The 14,602-nt window shown below is 45.3% G+C and overlaps 1 protein-coding gene and 1 pseudogene across 1 annotated transcript in view; one reads left to right on the top strand and one right to left on the bottom strand.

Annotated features, from left to right (window-relative positions):
- Positions 1-14,602, bottom strand: part of LOC124616577 (insulin-like peptide receptor) — a 418,803-nt gene that overhangs the window by 247,875 nt on the left and 156,326 nt on the right. The window lies entirely within an intron of this gene.
- On the top strand, positions 8,907-9,023 carry LOC124616831 (annotated as a pseudogene).

The following is a 14,602-nucleotide window of genomic DNA, read 5'->3' as shown; positions in this document are numbered from 1 at the left end:
TGCCACACGCCAGCGACTTCACACTATCGGACTGGCAGACTCCCCATATTGCCCAGATTGTCACCTTTTGGATACTGATGAACATCGTTTTACTTGCGCATCATCGTCCGGAGTTTGGCGACTAACACAGAAGATACTGGCTTGTTACCTCCGGGTTACACCTGATATGATTGACCCGCAGACCCTACTCTGTCCCGATGAAACTTACTTTCCGGCTGCAAAATATCATGCGCTTACATGGTTCAAGGGACTTACCATCGCCTACATCTTTAGCGACGGAGAGAAAGAGCAGATTGATTACTGGTGGTTCCTACAAAATGCTCACAATGCCCTCGAACGCACACCGAAATACCGTACGCTCTTCGCAAATTATTTACGCAGCGTTTTCGTTAATCCCCCACTCAGCTGGGGAGTGCCAGGCTGTGGTTAATGTGCTGTGCCGCATCACACTAACGGCTCAACGTTATGCCTTGTCAGCTATGACCAAAGGAAGAGACAAGCTGCTGCAAGGCTACTGTTTTCCTTGAGGCACTAGTGAAGCAGAGTGCCTCCGTTGCAGATGCCCTTCAAAGGCGCTATTGGAGATTTCAGATAACGATGGCAAGGCTGCAAGTGGAACCAGTTACATTATTGAAGAACCTTTTAGTTAGAATTACATCAGTGGTTTATATTTTTATTTTTTTTTGATTACTCTTTTATGCCACCTTTGTTGTTGTAACACTTACTTGTAACACTTAGTTACTAGAATTCTCATTGTACACGCTCCCTAAATGTAATCATATAAAAAAATAAGAAAAAGTGGCACCGAATAGCCCTAACCTTGATTCCCATACTTCCCCTGGTCTATAGGCAGCTCTCTGGGGTGGGCTTACTCAGGAGCCAACGCCTGAAGTGGATCAAATTTTTTTTGTTATAGGGTGACCAGTGGCGGTGGCACTTAGGTTTCTTTTTTATTTTCTTATTTTTTTATTTATTTATTTTTTTAGTTCCATTTTCCTAATGGGCTTTTTAAGGGAAAAAAGTGGTCCAAAAATGGGGTAGCGTCTAACAAAAAAAAAAAAAAAAAAAAAAAAAAAAAAAAAAAAAAAGAAAGTGGCAAGCGACGTGCGTTTAAAAAAAAAAAAAAAAAAAAAAAAAAAAAAAAAAAAAAAGATGGATAGAGCGTCTGCCATGTAAGCAGGAGATTCCGGGTTCGAGTCCCGGTCGGGGCACACATTTTCAACATGTCCCCAATGAAGTGTATCAACGCCTGCTTGCAGCTAGGGTGTCTATTTAATTATGATTTTATTTTTATTCAATTAATTGGTTTAAATGTATTTTTTTAAATTTCTAATCCACTGCTGCGTCAGTTTCATCATCGTATTGACCTTTTTACTTGCTCTTATGTTTCTTCCTAACATTCTGTTTTCGTTTGGACTCTGCGTGCGTCGCCCATAATCTGCAACCAAGTGCCAACGCGGACTACCCCTCGACCATGATTTTAGTTGTGTAGCAGATTGTTGACCCCCTTTTTCTCGGTCTCATCACGAGCCTGTGCTCAGCCTAGGAAATGCGTCTCAATTCAGGGCAAATCAGCCATTGCTCACTTAAAATAAGCTGTCGATACAGCATCTCGCATTTTCCACATACCTCGCGGAGGGCACTTCCAACATTGCTGCGCGTCTCACATTTAACAGCCTTTGAAAAGTGACCCTCCGTGTTTGTGTTAGGTTGTCGAAAAAATATCGTAGTTTTCCCAATATATATCGATATATAAGAGGGGCGTTTGAAAAGTCTGTGCAAAATTCGAGAGATGGCACCACTGGCGCATATCGAGGTCATGTTTAGTTCGTAGCATCTTTGGAAAGAATGCACACCAAGTTCCAGCCATATTGGTCTATTTCTTTGTGTTTGGCATTTGTGTGAATCAAGGTAGCCGAGTGATTGTCAAAAAATGGACGGTAAAGAATTTCGTGTGGCGATTAAACTTTACTTTATGAAACGCAAAACGCCTCAGGAGACTAAAGAGAAGCTTCATAAACATTACGATGACTCTGCACCTTCAATGAGAACAGTTTACAAGTGGTTTCAAAATTTTAGGAGTGGCCATATGGGCACAAGTGACGCTGAATGTTCTGGACGCCCTGTGGAAGTTACGACTCCAGTAATCATAGACAAAATCCATGATATGGTGATGGATGACAGAAGAGTTAAGTTGCGTCTGATTGCTAGTGCTGTGGCCATCTCGAATGAACGGGTACACAATATTTTGCATAAGCATTTGGACATGAGAAAGCTATCCGCAAGATGGATTCCGCGATTGCTCACGCTTGACCAAAAACGGAATCGTGTGAAGTGTTGCAAGAATGGTCTGCAGCTGTTCAGGAAGAATCTGCAGGACTTTAAGCGTCGTTTCGTCACTGTGGAGGAAACATGAATACATTACTGTACTCCTGAGACCAAAGATCAATCTAAACTATGGGTTACCAAGGGAGAATCTGCACCGAGGAAGGCGAAGACCGTTCCCTCTGCCGGAAAGGTTATGGCGACTGTCTTTTGGGAATCGCAATGGATAATCCTCATCGACTATCTGGGAAAGGGTAAAACTATTACAGGTGAATATTATTCATCGTTATTGGACCGTTTTAAAACCGAGCTGCAAGAACAACGCCGGCGATTGGACCCCAAAAAAGGCCTTTTCTATCACGACAATGCACCAGCACACACCTCAGCAGTTGTGGTCGCAAAATTAATGGAAATAGGATTCCAACTCGTTTCACATCCCCCTTATTCTCCAGACTTGGCTCCCTGGGACTACTGTTTGTTCCCCAATTTGAAGAAATGGCTGGCGGGACAAAGATTTTATTCAAAGGGGGAGATGACTGCAGCAACAAATAGCTATTTTGCAGACTTGGACAATTCCTAGTATTTGGAAGGGGTCAACAAATAGAGAAAAGCATTGGACGAAGTGTATAAGTCTAAAAGGAGACTATGTCGAAAAACAGAAAAGGTTTACCCCAAACACGTAAGTAGTTTTTATTTTTGCTCGGACTTTTCAAACGCTAATCGTATAAGCGACATTTCTTTTCCCGATGTATCAGACATCGATTCCGAAATGGGAATATCGAATGCTCATTTTTATTTTATATTATTTTCGCAATATTCGGTTAATATTTGAAATTGTAATAGAACATAATTTTACCAGTCTTTCTCTTTGACAGTTTGAAGCAAATATCGGGGGCACAAACAGCAAGTCCGACTGCACTGGGTGCTGGCGGTGCGAATGGAATAACAAGATTTCCGATGTGAAGAAACTACACAACAGTCACGACAAAAAACCATTTTTAACGCAACTGGTGTGCCATTTCTTCACATCGGCGCTCTTCAATAACAATTGCAGAAAATGATGAACAAAAATCAAAATGACAAGATTGGTCTCTGCGGCGGGCGGATACATGCGAGGGGAAATGCTGACGTAATCGGCGCTCGGCGCTACCAACAGAAACTGCAACGTTTAACTTCACCACGCGATTCCGACACTACCATTACTAGGTCGCTGGCGTTTGCGGAAATGAAAAAAAAAACCAACGAAGTCGACCTGAATTGTTCCGGACAAATCCCATATGTGATTAAACCGAACGACCGACATATCGGACACCTTTTATTGTGCCACTTACGTGCAGGTACCATTGTTAGCAAAGGCAGGCCGAAGTGGCCGAGCGGTTCTAGGCGCTACAGTCTGGAACCGTGCGACCGCTACGGTCGCAGGTTCGAATACTGCCTCGGGCATGGTTGTGTGTGATGTCCTTAGGTTAATTGTTTTAAGTAGTTCTAAGTTCTAGGGGACTGATGACCTCAGATTTTAAGTCCCATAGTGCTCAGAGCCAATACAACAATACTACAATATACAGCTCTAAAATTGGCACTATATTTGCAATGTGCGGCCGATATTTTTAGGCCGGTACATCAGTATTTTTTCGTTGATATATCGATAGCATTTTCGATATGTACAGAGTTGGCAATGATTTTTTTTTGTAAATATCGATATATCGGCCTCCCGCTGTTTCTAAAATATCAGCAGTCCTAGTTTTTGTCACCTATAACCAAGAGGCAGCCGGCAGCCAATGTGGCAACACTGTAGCGGCCCAAGTGATAGTCAACTGTCAAGTAATTTTAATCGGATTACAGCTGCCGTTCCCCTATATCTGTATAACGGAGTAGAGCCGACGCCATGCGTCCCGCTGTTTATTAGCGCGCCGTGTGTATTCCGCGCACGTGACAGGCTGACCACACTGCTCGCGGGGAAGTCCCCGCTGGTGCGACTTGGGGGAACCCAGCTGTTCTCAGGGCCGCCGTTCGACGTTGCCGACTGCGTACTAGAGTTGGGCAACACGATTCTTTTTCCCGCTTCGATTCCTACGATTCAATCTCACACTGCGAGTCGATTCTTTCATGATTCATTCTAGTCTGCGATGGCACGATTCTTACGGAATGCAAAAAGTTCTACATCTTACTCACAGATGGCAGGACATGTCTGGAATTTTCAATGGGGTTAGAATCGAACTGTTTCATGATAAGATATGCCAGAAATAGTTTATTTATGAGTAAACATGCATATAACGTTACAAGTGCGATTCTCGATTTATACGTGTAATGCCTTAGTTGATGAAAGGTCACATTTGATTTGATTGCATCTATTGTTTTATTTCAGCATGCCAGGAAAGAGGAGTCGATTTGTGCGAAAGGTGGTGCAAGATTGCTTCCTTTGTTCACACGCATCCTCCACTTGACTGCCATCTGGCGGTCGTAATCATTCGGCACGACTCGGCATGATTCGGAAGTTGCCTTCGAAGCATAGCGTACTAAGAATCGATGAATCGTTGGAACTTGGAATCGTCACGACTCGGAAACACGCAATCGTTCTTATGATTCTTTTGAACGACGATTCGTCCGTATCACGATTCGATTCTTACGATTCTTTATTTAGAGTCGTTCAAATGAACGACTCATTCACGAATCGCCACAACTCTACTGCGTACTCACAAAGGTGACCGTGCCGACTCGCCATCACCGATTTCGTCCAAATTTACGGTATAGCTAGAGCTTGGCCAGAAATGCATGTGACTGAAGTTCAGACATCCAACCGCTCAGAAAAAAAATGCTTTTTGGTGCGAGTGGCGCGAGGCATGATCCACTTACGACCACAAAGCGGTTTACGCACCGAAGTACACACAGAACGGTAAGCCACGAGCTGTGGGATCGAGTCGATACCTTGAATCAAATTTTTGTTTCTTTACAATTCATATACAGGGTGATTCTTTTTTACCGTGTACAAACTCCAGGGATTGATCTATGACAAAATACGGACCAAAAAAGTCTAATGACCCTAGGTCAGTAAATGCATGGTTCCCATGTCCATTTATTCAATCACACGTTGTTACAGAGACTGCGGTCTAATACGCGCTCTAGCACGCATCCACAGTTACGGTACGCTCGGTTTCTTCCTAGAGGGTGGTACTTTGTTCATACGTCACGTCTTAGCGCCCCCTCCTGCCATAGTCATTGGTAATGTTGCGTCCGATTCACGTCTCGTGCTGACTCACCTTGTAGTGGATGTGATACAGCGTTGTACACAGTGGTTCCGTATTCGAGTCGAGAGCTTGCCGACATGGTGTTTGGGGGTGGGGGGGTTGTTTGGGGGAGGAGACCAGACAGCGCGGTCATCCGTCTCATCGGATTAGGAAAGGATGGCGAAGGAAGTCGGCTGTGGCCTTTCGAAGGAACCATCCCGGCATTTGCCTGGAGCGATTTAGGGAAATCACGGAAAACCTAAATCAGGATGGCCGGAGGTGGGATTGAACCGTCGTCCTCCCGAATGCGAGTCCAGTGTGCTGGCCACTGCGCCACCTCGCTCGGTAGACATGGTGTTTACATACGGAAAGGCAAATGGCAACGGGCGACGGGCAGCAGGTTTGTATCAGGAGACCTATCCCCCGCGACAACAGCCACAGCAATCAGTGTTTGCAACTGTTTCGCCGTTTGTCTGAGACAGTGTCGTTTCAAGGGGCAGGATATCATGAATGACGTACCAGAAATGTTGGGACAGCATACTTGGAGGAAAATGTGGTTAACACTGCGGAAGGCGACCTCGCGTGTCAGTACCAGGCAGTTGGCCAGCCAGTACAGGGTAAGCCAGGCGAACGTGTGGAACATTATCGATGGAAAATGGAAATGTCGTGTGGCTAGGGCCTCCCGTCGGGTAGACCGTTCGCCTGGTGCAGGTCTTTCGATTTGACGCCACTTCGGCGACCTGCGCGTCGATGGGGATGAAATGATGGATGATTTGGACAACACAACACCCAGTCCCTGAGCGAAGAAAATCTCCGACCCAGCCGGGAATCGAACCCGTGCCCTTAGGATTGACAGTCTGTCACGCTAACCACTCAGCTACCGGGGCGGACAACATTATCGATGACAACTGTTACTACCGTTTTCACTTACAGCTTGTGCAGGGCCTACTACCGACAGACTTTCCACATCGCGAGTAATTTCGTCACTGCTTCCTTCACCAGGCAACCACGATTCCGGGATTTATGTCATCCTTCGAATTCACGGATGAGGCCGCCTTTACGCGGTCTCTTGAACTTTCGTAACAGCCATCTGTGGGATAGTATGCAGAACCCCCATGGTTTGGTGACGGCAAATCATCAGCATCGGTGTAGCTGGAATGTGTGGGCCGGGATAATCGGCGGCCGAATTTTGGGACCAGTCTTCCTTCCACGTTGCCTACCAGGCCGGAACTATCGGCGTTTCTTGCGTGTGACGTTGCCTCCTCTGCTGGAAGAAGCGCCCTTTATGATTCGAAGGGTTATGTAGCTGCTACATGACGGTGCTCCACTTCGCCGTTAACGTCCGGGTGCATCTCAGTCCTGGCTTCCCTGGTCGATGAATCTGACGACGAGGTCCAGTTGAATGGCCTGCTCGTTCACCGAATCTCAACCCGTGCGATTTCTCGTTATGGGGCCATCTCAAACGTATCTTGTATGCACAGCCCATTCCAGATTTGGAGACAATGGAGCAGCGTATTGACGCTGCTTTCGACACTGATCGGATGCAGCCTGGCCGATGCGAACGTGTGAGACAGAACCTACACGTATGCGTTGAGACACATGGAAACCATTTTCAAAACATACTGTAACTGTGGCTGCATGGTACATCGCCTATTACGCCGCTTCTCTGTAACAATGTATGATTATTTATGTCTCCAGCAAGGCAAACACGCATTTCCGGACATAAGTTCATTAGACCTTGTTTGCTTCGTATCCTTCCATCGATCAATCCCTAGAGTATGTACACAGTGGAACCATTCACACTGCGTGTGAAGATGTAAACAAATTTCAATACAATGTGACGAGATTACTAGGCGCATGCGGGCAGGGCACGCTGCTGCTCTCGCGTCTCATAGTAGGCCCTCCAGAATCGGAGGCTGTCAAAGCGGTTGCCAATCTGAAAGCGCCTAGCACATCGTCACGGGTTCTGTAACGCCGCACTTTTAAAATTCTAAATAAAAGGAGGCGGGTGCCACCGATGTTTTGCCGATTTGCGGGGTCTTAGAAGGGCCCTTCTCGTTTTAGTGATGCATCTGTGACCCACCCCCTTTGATCAAGCCTCTGGAGGACATAAAATAGGAGCGCTAACAAAGCACAAGAGTCGTTAACCGCTTCGGATCACGTTCAAACTTCGTCGAATTGGCTCTGAGCACTATGGGACTTAACATCTGAGGTCATCAGTCCCCTAGACTTAGAACTACTTAAACCTAACTAACCTAAGGACATCACACACATCCATGCCTGAGGCAGGTTTCGAACCTGCGACCGTAGCGGTCGTGCGGTTCCGGACTGAGCGCCTAGAACCGCTCGGCCACTCCGGCCGGCTAAGTATGCTTTCGCGAAAGAACTATGTACTGCCCCTGCTTCGGCTTCAGATTGTTCTTCCTTGTGGCTAATACTCATTAGAGTTTATCTCTCAGTGCACTCACTGTTGTTCTCTCTCTCTCTCTCTCTCTGATCATGGGGCTAGACGAGCTAACAGAACGCTCGCTAGTATTGCAAACCGTTCCCTTTGCCTTGTCCTGCAGCTGTACGTTTCCTAGCTCTTTATACTCATGAAGTAATGAGTGCTATCGACAGGGAATGTCTAACTGATTCCATATTTTTTGATTTCCAGAAGGCTTTCGACACCGTTCCTCACAAGCGTCTTCTAACCACACTGCGTGCCTATGGAATACCGCGCCAGTTGTGCGACTGGATTCGTGATTTCCTGTCAGAAAGGTCACAATTCTTAGTAATAGATGGAAAGTCACCGAGTAAAACAGAAATAATATCCGGCGTTCCCCAAGGAAGTGTTACAGGCCCTCTGTTGTTCCTGATATATATTAACGACATAGGAGACAATCTCAGTAGCCGTTCAAAAAATGGTTCAAATGGCTCTGAGCACTATGGGACTCAACTGCTGAGGTCATTAGTCCCCTAGAACTTAGAACTACTTAAACCTAACTAACCTAAGGACATCACAAACATCCATGCCCGAGGCAGGATTCGAACCTGCGACCGTAGCGGTCTTGCGGTTCCAGATTGCAGCGCCTTAAACCGCACGGCCACTTCGGCCGGCTCAGTAGCCGTCTTAGATTGTTTGCAGATGATGCTGTCATTTACCGTCTTGTAAAGTCATCAGATGACCAAAATGAATTGCAAACTGATATAGATAAGATAACTGAATGGTGCGAAAAGTGGCAATTGACCCTGACCAGTTTTCTCCTCCGATTGGGAAAACATTATGTTTGCACCCACCTACATAGGGAGAAATGATCAAAACGATAAATCAGGGTACGCACAGAAAAATTTAAGTGCTCGTTTATTCCGGGAGCAGTCAACGACCTTGCCGCGGTGGATACACCGGTTCCCGTGAGATCACCGAAGTTAAGCGCTGTCGGGCGTGGTCGGCACTTGGATGGGTGACCATACAGGCCTCATGTGCTGTTGCCATTTTTCGGGATGCACTCAGTCTCGTGATGCCAATTGAGGAGCTACTCGACAGAATAGTACCGGCTACGGTCAAGAATACCATCATAACGACCGGGAGACCGGTGTGCAAGCCCCACGCCCCTCCTATCGGCATCCTGATTGAGGATGACGCGGCGGTCGGATGGTCCCGATAGGCCACTCGTGGCCTGAAGACGGAGTTCTTTCTCTTTTCCCGCGCACCGTTCGAGAGTGGAAGGTGGGGAGACAGCTTGAAGGTGGTTCATTGAACCCTCTGCCAGGCACTTTATTGTGAATAGCAGAGTAATCACGTAGATGTGTCCGATTTGTTCTATTCCTAGGTGTGTTTCGTTGTAACAGCCTACCTCCCACTTCCATGTGTGCGTTTATGGAAATATATGCAAGACTTTACCAGATCTGCCCGGCTTCTGGTCTGCAGAATTCCCCTTTTGCCTCCTACAACCCTTTAATTAATAATCAGAAATCCCTGCCAGCAGACATGACGTCCCATGCTGGCCACGGTCAAGACAGCAGAAGATTGGCGGGTAAGGTTAAATGTACCTGCTAATTTTAATTTCTACCACCGCTATCGCCACGTTCGTTCTTTTAAAAGAGAACCGACGGAAGCCACAACGTCTACGAGCGCGAATCAAAAGGTAAGTTACACTAGCTCGTCGCGAGAGCACGCTATGTGTCGTGACCGCGGCCGATGTGTAACACGCGACAGTAACAGTGTCAGCAGTCACGTAGCGTAGTATCCCGTCGTGACGTGTGAGCAGAGTGGGGCGTCAACTGGACGTTCATTCCAAATTTGAGGTGTGTGCAACGATCAGATTTCTATGGGCTAAACGGCTCAACTGGACATTCATCGTTAAATCACTGCTGTATATGGTGAGCGTGCAGTCTCTCACCCAATTATTGTAAAGTGGAGTAAGTAATTTGACACCAGGCGCACGGATCTCACTACCGTTGCAAATGTTGAGCGCGTGGATGCGATCACTAGATACGATCGGCGCACTGCACTGAAAGAAATTGCCAGCATGCTTAACATATATGCCAGTGTGTTCTCCATTCTTCACCAGCACCTTGGACATCGTAAACCGTGTGCCAGTGGGTCCCACGGTTGCTCACCGATGTTCACAACGGTCACAGGCATTTTTGGAATGGTATTCTGTGGACAGCAACGGCTTTCTGCGGCGAATCATACCGGGGAATGAAACGTGGGTCCACCATTTCACTCCCCCCCCCCCCCCTCAAACAAAGAGAACATTGATAGAATGGGTGCACACATAACCACAACGAAAGAAGGCGAAGGTCCAACCTTCATTCAAGTGGGAGGTACGACAACATCCTCCGTACAGTCCAAGCCTAGCGCCATCCGACTATCATGCGTTCGCCACGATGAAAGAGGATTTCGGAAGACGATGATTCCGAAACGACGAGGAGGTGAAAACGGCTGTGGAGGTGATTTCTACGCATCCAGCATCGAAAAGTTGGATACCATTTCCGAGAAATGTTTACGATCTCTTGGGAACTATGTGGAAAAGTGAATTTCACATTGTATCTTGTCATAGTCTGTTGTCTATGTGTATGTGGTTTAATACATGGCCATCATTTGGAAGTGTATCGTACTTTTTGATTCGCCTTGTTGATCCTGCATATCAATAAGTATCCCAAATGGTGGAACAACCACACCAAAGACGCCGTACCCGAAAAGAACGCTTATTCAAAGTGTGGCGAGAAACTCGCTCCGATATAGATAGGAAATCTTACAAAGAGGTTACGAAAATGTCCCACAGAACGGCTGTTAAAGAGAAAAGAAAGTTGAGATTGGCCTTTATAAATTCATTTAAAATGAAGATAACATCAAAAATCTACAAAAGCAGCGAAACACAGAAGTAACAATGCTAAAGACTTTAAAACTACAAAGCGCATCAACGGTAGGCAGCCGGCCGGAGTGACCGAGCGGTTCTAGGCGCTTCAGTCTGGAACCGCGCGACCGCTACGGTCGCAGGTTCGAATCCTGCTTCGGGCATGGATGTGTGTGATGTCCTTAGGTTAGTTAGGTTTAAGTAGTTCTAAGATCTAGGGGACTGATGACCTAAGATGTTAAGTCCCATAGTGCTCAGAGCCATTTGAACCATTTGAACGGTACGCAAAGTACTGACAATAAATGAATTTTATCCTTAGTTGGTTCAAATGGCTCTGAGCACTATGGGACTTAACATCTGAGGTCATCAGTCCCCTAGAACTTAGGTCTAATTAAACCTAACTAACCTAAGGACATCACACACACCCATGCCCGAGGCAGGATTCGAACCTGCGACCGTAGCGGTCACGCGGTTCCAGACTGAAGCGCCTAGAACCGCTCGGCCACTTATCCTTAGTGGATGCTATTGAACTCCGTGACAGCTCCTTTATAGGGTGCAGAAAAATTTCCGCTTCCAGTCACAATAAAAGGTTATTTTTTTGTCACACGACCGGTTTCGGGCCTACGCCCATCTTCAGGTGTTTATAAATCTTATTTTCCAAATCCAATGTGTTGTTTTAAATGCCACCACTTCGGGCACACTACACTTGGTTGTAAAGGAGAAGCAACGTGTGGGCCACTTATGATGGTCCTCTCCTTCAAAGCTTGTCAGCTGCTCTGGGGATTCGTATGTAAATACAGTGTATTTCACAAGTGCACATCGTAATAGTGAAATATGCAGCTAAACTTCATAAAATTGAAATACGGACGTGAAAATAAGTGTGTAACTAAGTGGAAAAACTCTCACCATAGTGTAACTATAATGATGATGCTTCATCTTTATTGATCTCCAGCATATAAAGATGTACATGAATGTATAAACACCTGAAGATGGGCGCAAGTCCGAGACCAGTCATGTGACAAATAAATAACCTTTTATTGTGACTGGTAGCGGAAATTTTTCTACATCCTATAAAGTACTGACAGCTGGGAAGCACATATGAGAAATATCGTAGAAATATTATAATTGTGTAATGAATGCGTTACCACCACATCCGGAGATAAATAAGCCGATAAGATCTGGCCTTGTAAATGAAATCGCCTCAGCAGAGATTAAGCTATCAATATTCAAAACAAAAAGCAACAAAAGCTAGCGGGCCAGACCAAATATCAGTCGAAACGCGCTAGCGGATGTACAGGAGATGTAAGTTGCAAAACTATTTAACAGTATTCTGAAAAGCAAGAACATACCGAATGCTTGGCAGTGTTCTACTTCCTTCCTGCAAAAAGCAAAGAAAACGTAAGTGACTGTGGAAACTTCAGGGACATAAAACTCACATCTCGTGCTCTTAAAATCAGGCAAAGACTCTATGAAGACAATTGGTTTGGCTTCACTATAGGAAAAGGGAGGCGCAGATACTATTTACGTAATAACATTAGTGATGGAAAAGTATCGAGACAACACACAAAATCTTTGGTTGGTCTTTATAGACCTATAAAAGACATTTCACCGAGTAGCATGAACAATAATACGGCAAGCTCATCATGTCTCACAGCAAGATACTCGACTTATCATGGACATGGACAACAATGTCCGCATTTGAGGCAAATGTTCTGCACAAGTATCAAAGAGCTTTGTCGTTAAAGTAGGTGACCATCAGGAAAGTGCTTTAAGTACTTTATTGTTTAAGTCTGTAATTAGCTATCCAACAGCGAAGATCAGTGTGGGTTTAGGCCTCTTAGAGGTTGTCAGGACCAGATCTTTAGCTTACGGCAAATAATGGAGAAGTGTTACGAGTGGAACAGGGAACTGTATCTATGCTTTATAGATCTAGAAAAGGCATATGACCGGGTTCCTAGGAGGAAGTTATTGTCTGCTCTACGAGATTATGGAATAGGAGGCAAACTTTTCAAGCAATTGATAGTCAGGCAGCAGTTAGAGTTGACGGTAAATTGAGTTCATGGTTCAGAGTAATTTCAGGGGTAAGACAAGGCTGCAACCTGTCTCCACTGTTGTCCATATTATTTATGGATCATATGTTGAAAACAATAGACTAGCTGGGTGAGATTAAGATATGTGAACACAAAATAAGCAGTCTCGCATATGCGGATGGCTTAGTTGTGATGGCAGATTCAATTGAAAGTTTGAAAAGTAATATTTCAGAGCTAGATCAGAAATGTAAGGACTATGGTATGAAGATTAGCATCTACAAAACGAAAGTAATGTCAGTGGGAAAGAGATATAAACGGATTGAGTGCCAAATAGGAGGAGCAAAGTTAGAACAGGTGGACGGTTTCAAGTACTTAGGATGCATATTCTATCAGGATGGCAACAGAGTGAAAGAACTGGAAGCGAGGTGTAGCAAAGCTAATGCAGTGAGGGCTCAGCTACGATCTACTCTCTTCTGCAAGAAGGAAGTCAGTACCAAGACTAAGTTATCTGTGCACCGATCAATCTTTCGCCCACTTTGTTGTATGGGAGCGAAAGCTGGGTGGATTCATGTTACCTTGTCAATAAGGTTGAGGTTACGGGTATCAAAGTAGCTAGGATGATTGCAGGTACTAGTAGATGAGAACAATGGCAGGAGGGTGTCCACAATGAGGAAATCAAAGAAAAACTGGGAATGAACTCTATAGATGTAGCAGTCAGGGGGAACAGGCTTAGATGGTGGGGTCATGTTACACGCATGGGAGAAGCAAGGTTACCCAAGAGACTCATGGGTTCAGCAGTAGAGGGTAGGAGGAGTCGGGGTAGGCCAAGGAGAAGGTACCTGGATTCGGGTAAGAATGATTTTGAAGTAATAGGCTTAACATCAGAAGAGGCACAAATGTTAGCACTGAATAGGGGATCATGGAGGAATTTTATAAGGGGGACTATGCTCCAGACTGAACGCTGGAAGGCATAATCAGTCTTAAATGATGATGTTGATGATGATGACAGCGAAGATAGAGAAATCAAGTCCGCGGAATATGTTGGGTGCTGGTAATGTACTATTATAGCTGATAATATCCAGGAAGTTCAAGAGAATCTTGAGGAGTGAAGGAAGCCACTTGAAACAAATGGCTTACTCATCAGTAAAACAAATACTGGGCCCATGACATGTAACTTCACCCCGATGCCACAAAAAATCACATTATCAACTAGATGAAGCCACACTTGCAAAACCTAAAAATTGTGAGAATAAGAGGTCAGTAATATCAGAGGACTGATCAACTGAAGCTCACATAAGTACGAGAATAGCATCTTGATGGAACAAGTGGCGTATGCTTTCAGGCGTTCTAACTGATGCAACAATCAACAAAATAACCAAAGGAAAAATATATATAATGGCTGTAAGACGAGCGCCATTGTACAATTAGGTGACAGAAGTCGTGGGATAGCGATATGCACATATACAGACGGTTGTAGTATCTCGTACATAAGACACAAAAGAGCAGTGCTTTGGTGTAGCTGTCATTTGTACTCAGCTGATTCATGTGAAAAGGCCTCCGACGTGATGTGGCAGGGAATTAAGACTTTGCATGGGTTTGCTAGTTGGAGCTGCAACGCACGGGACTTTACATTTCGGAAATCGTTAGGCAATTCAGTATTCCGCGATCCACAGTGTCAAGA

The sequence above is a fragment of the Schistocerca americana genome, chromosome 5 (genome assembly GCF_021461395.2).
Source record: "Schistocerca americana isolate TAMUIC-IGC-003095 chromosome 5, iqSchAmer2.1, whole genome shotgun sequence".
NCBI lineage: Eukaryota > Metazoa > Arthropoda > Insecta > Orthoptera > Acrididae > Schistocerca > Schistocerca americana.
Note: the sequence above shows the minus strand (reverse complement) of the source record. Positions and strands in the feature narration are given on the sequence as shown.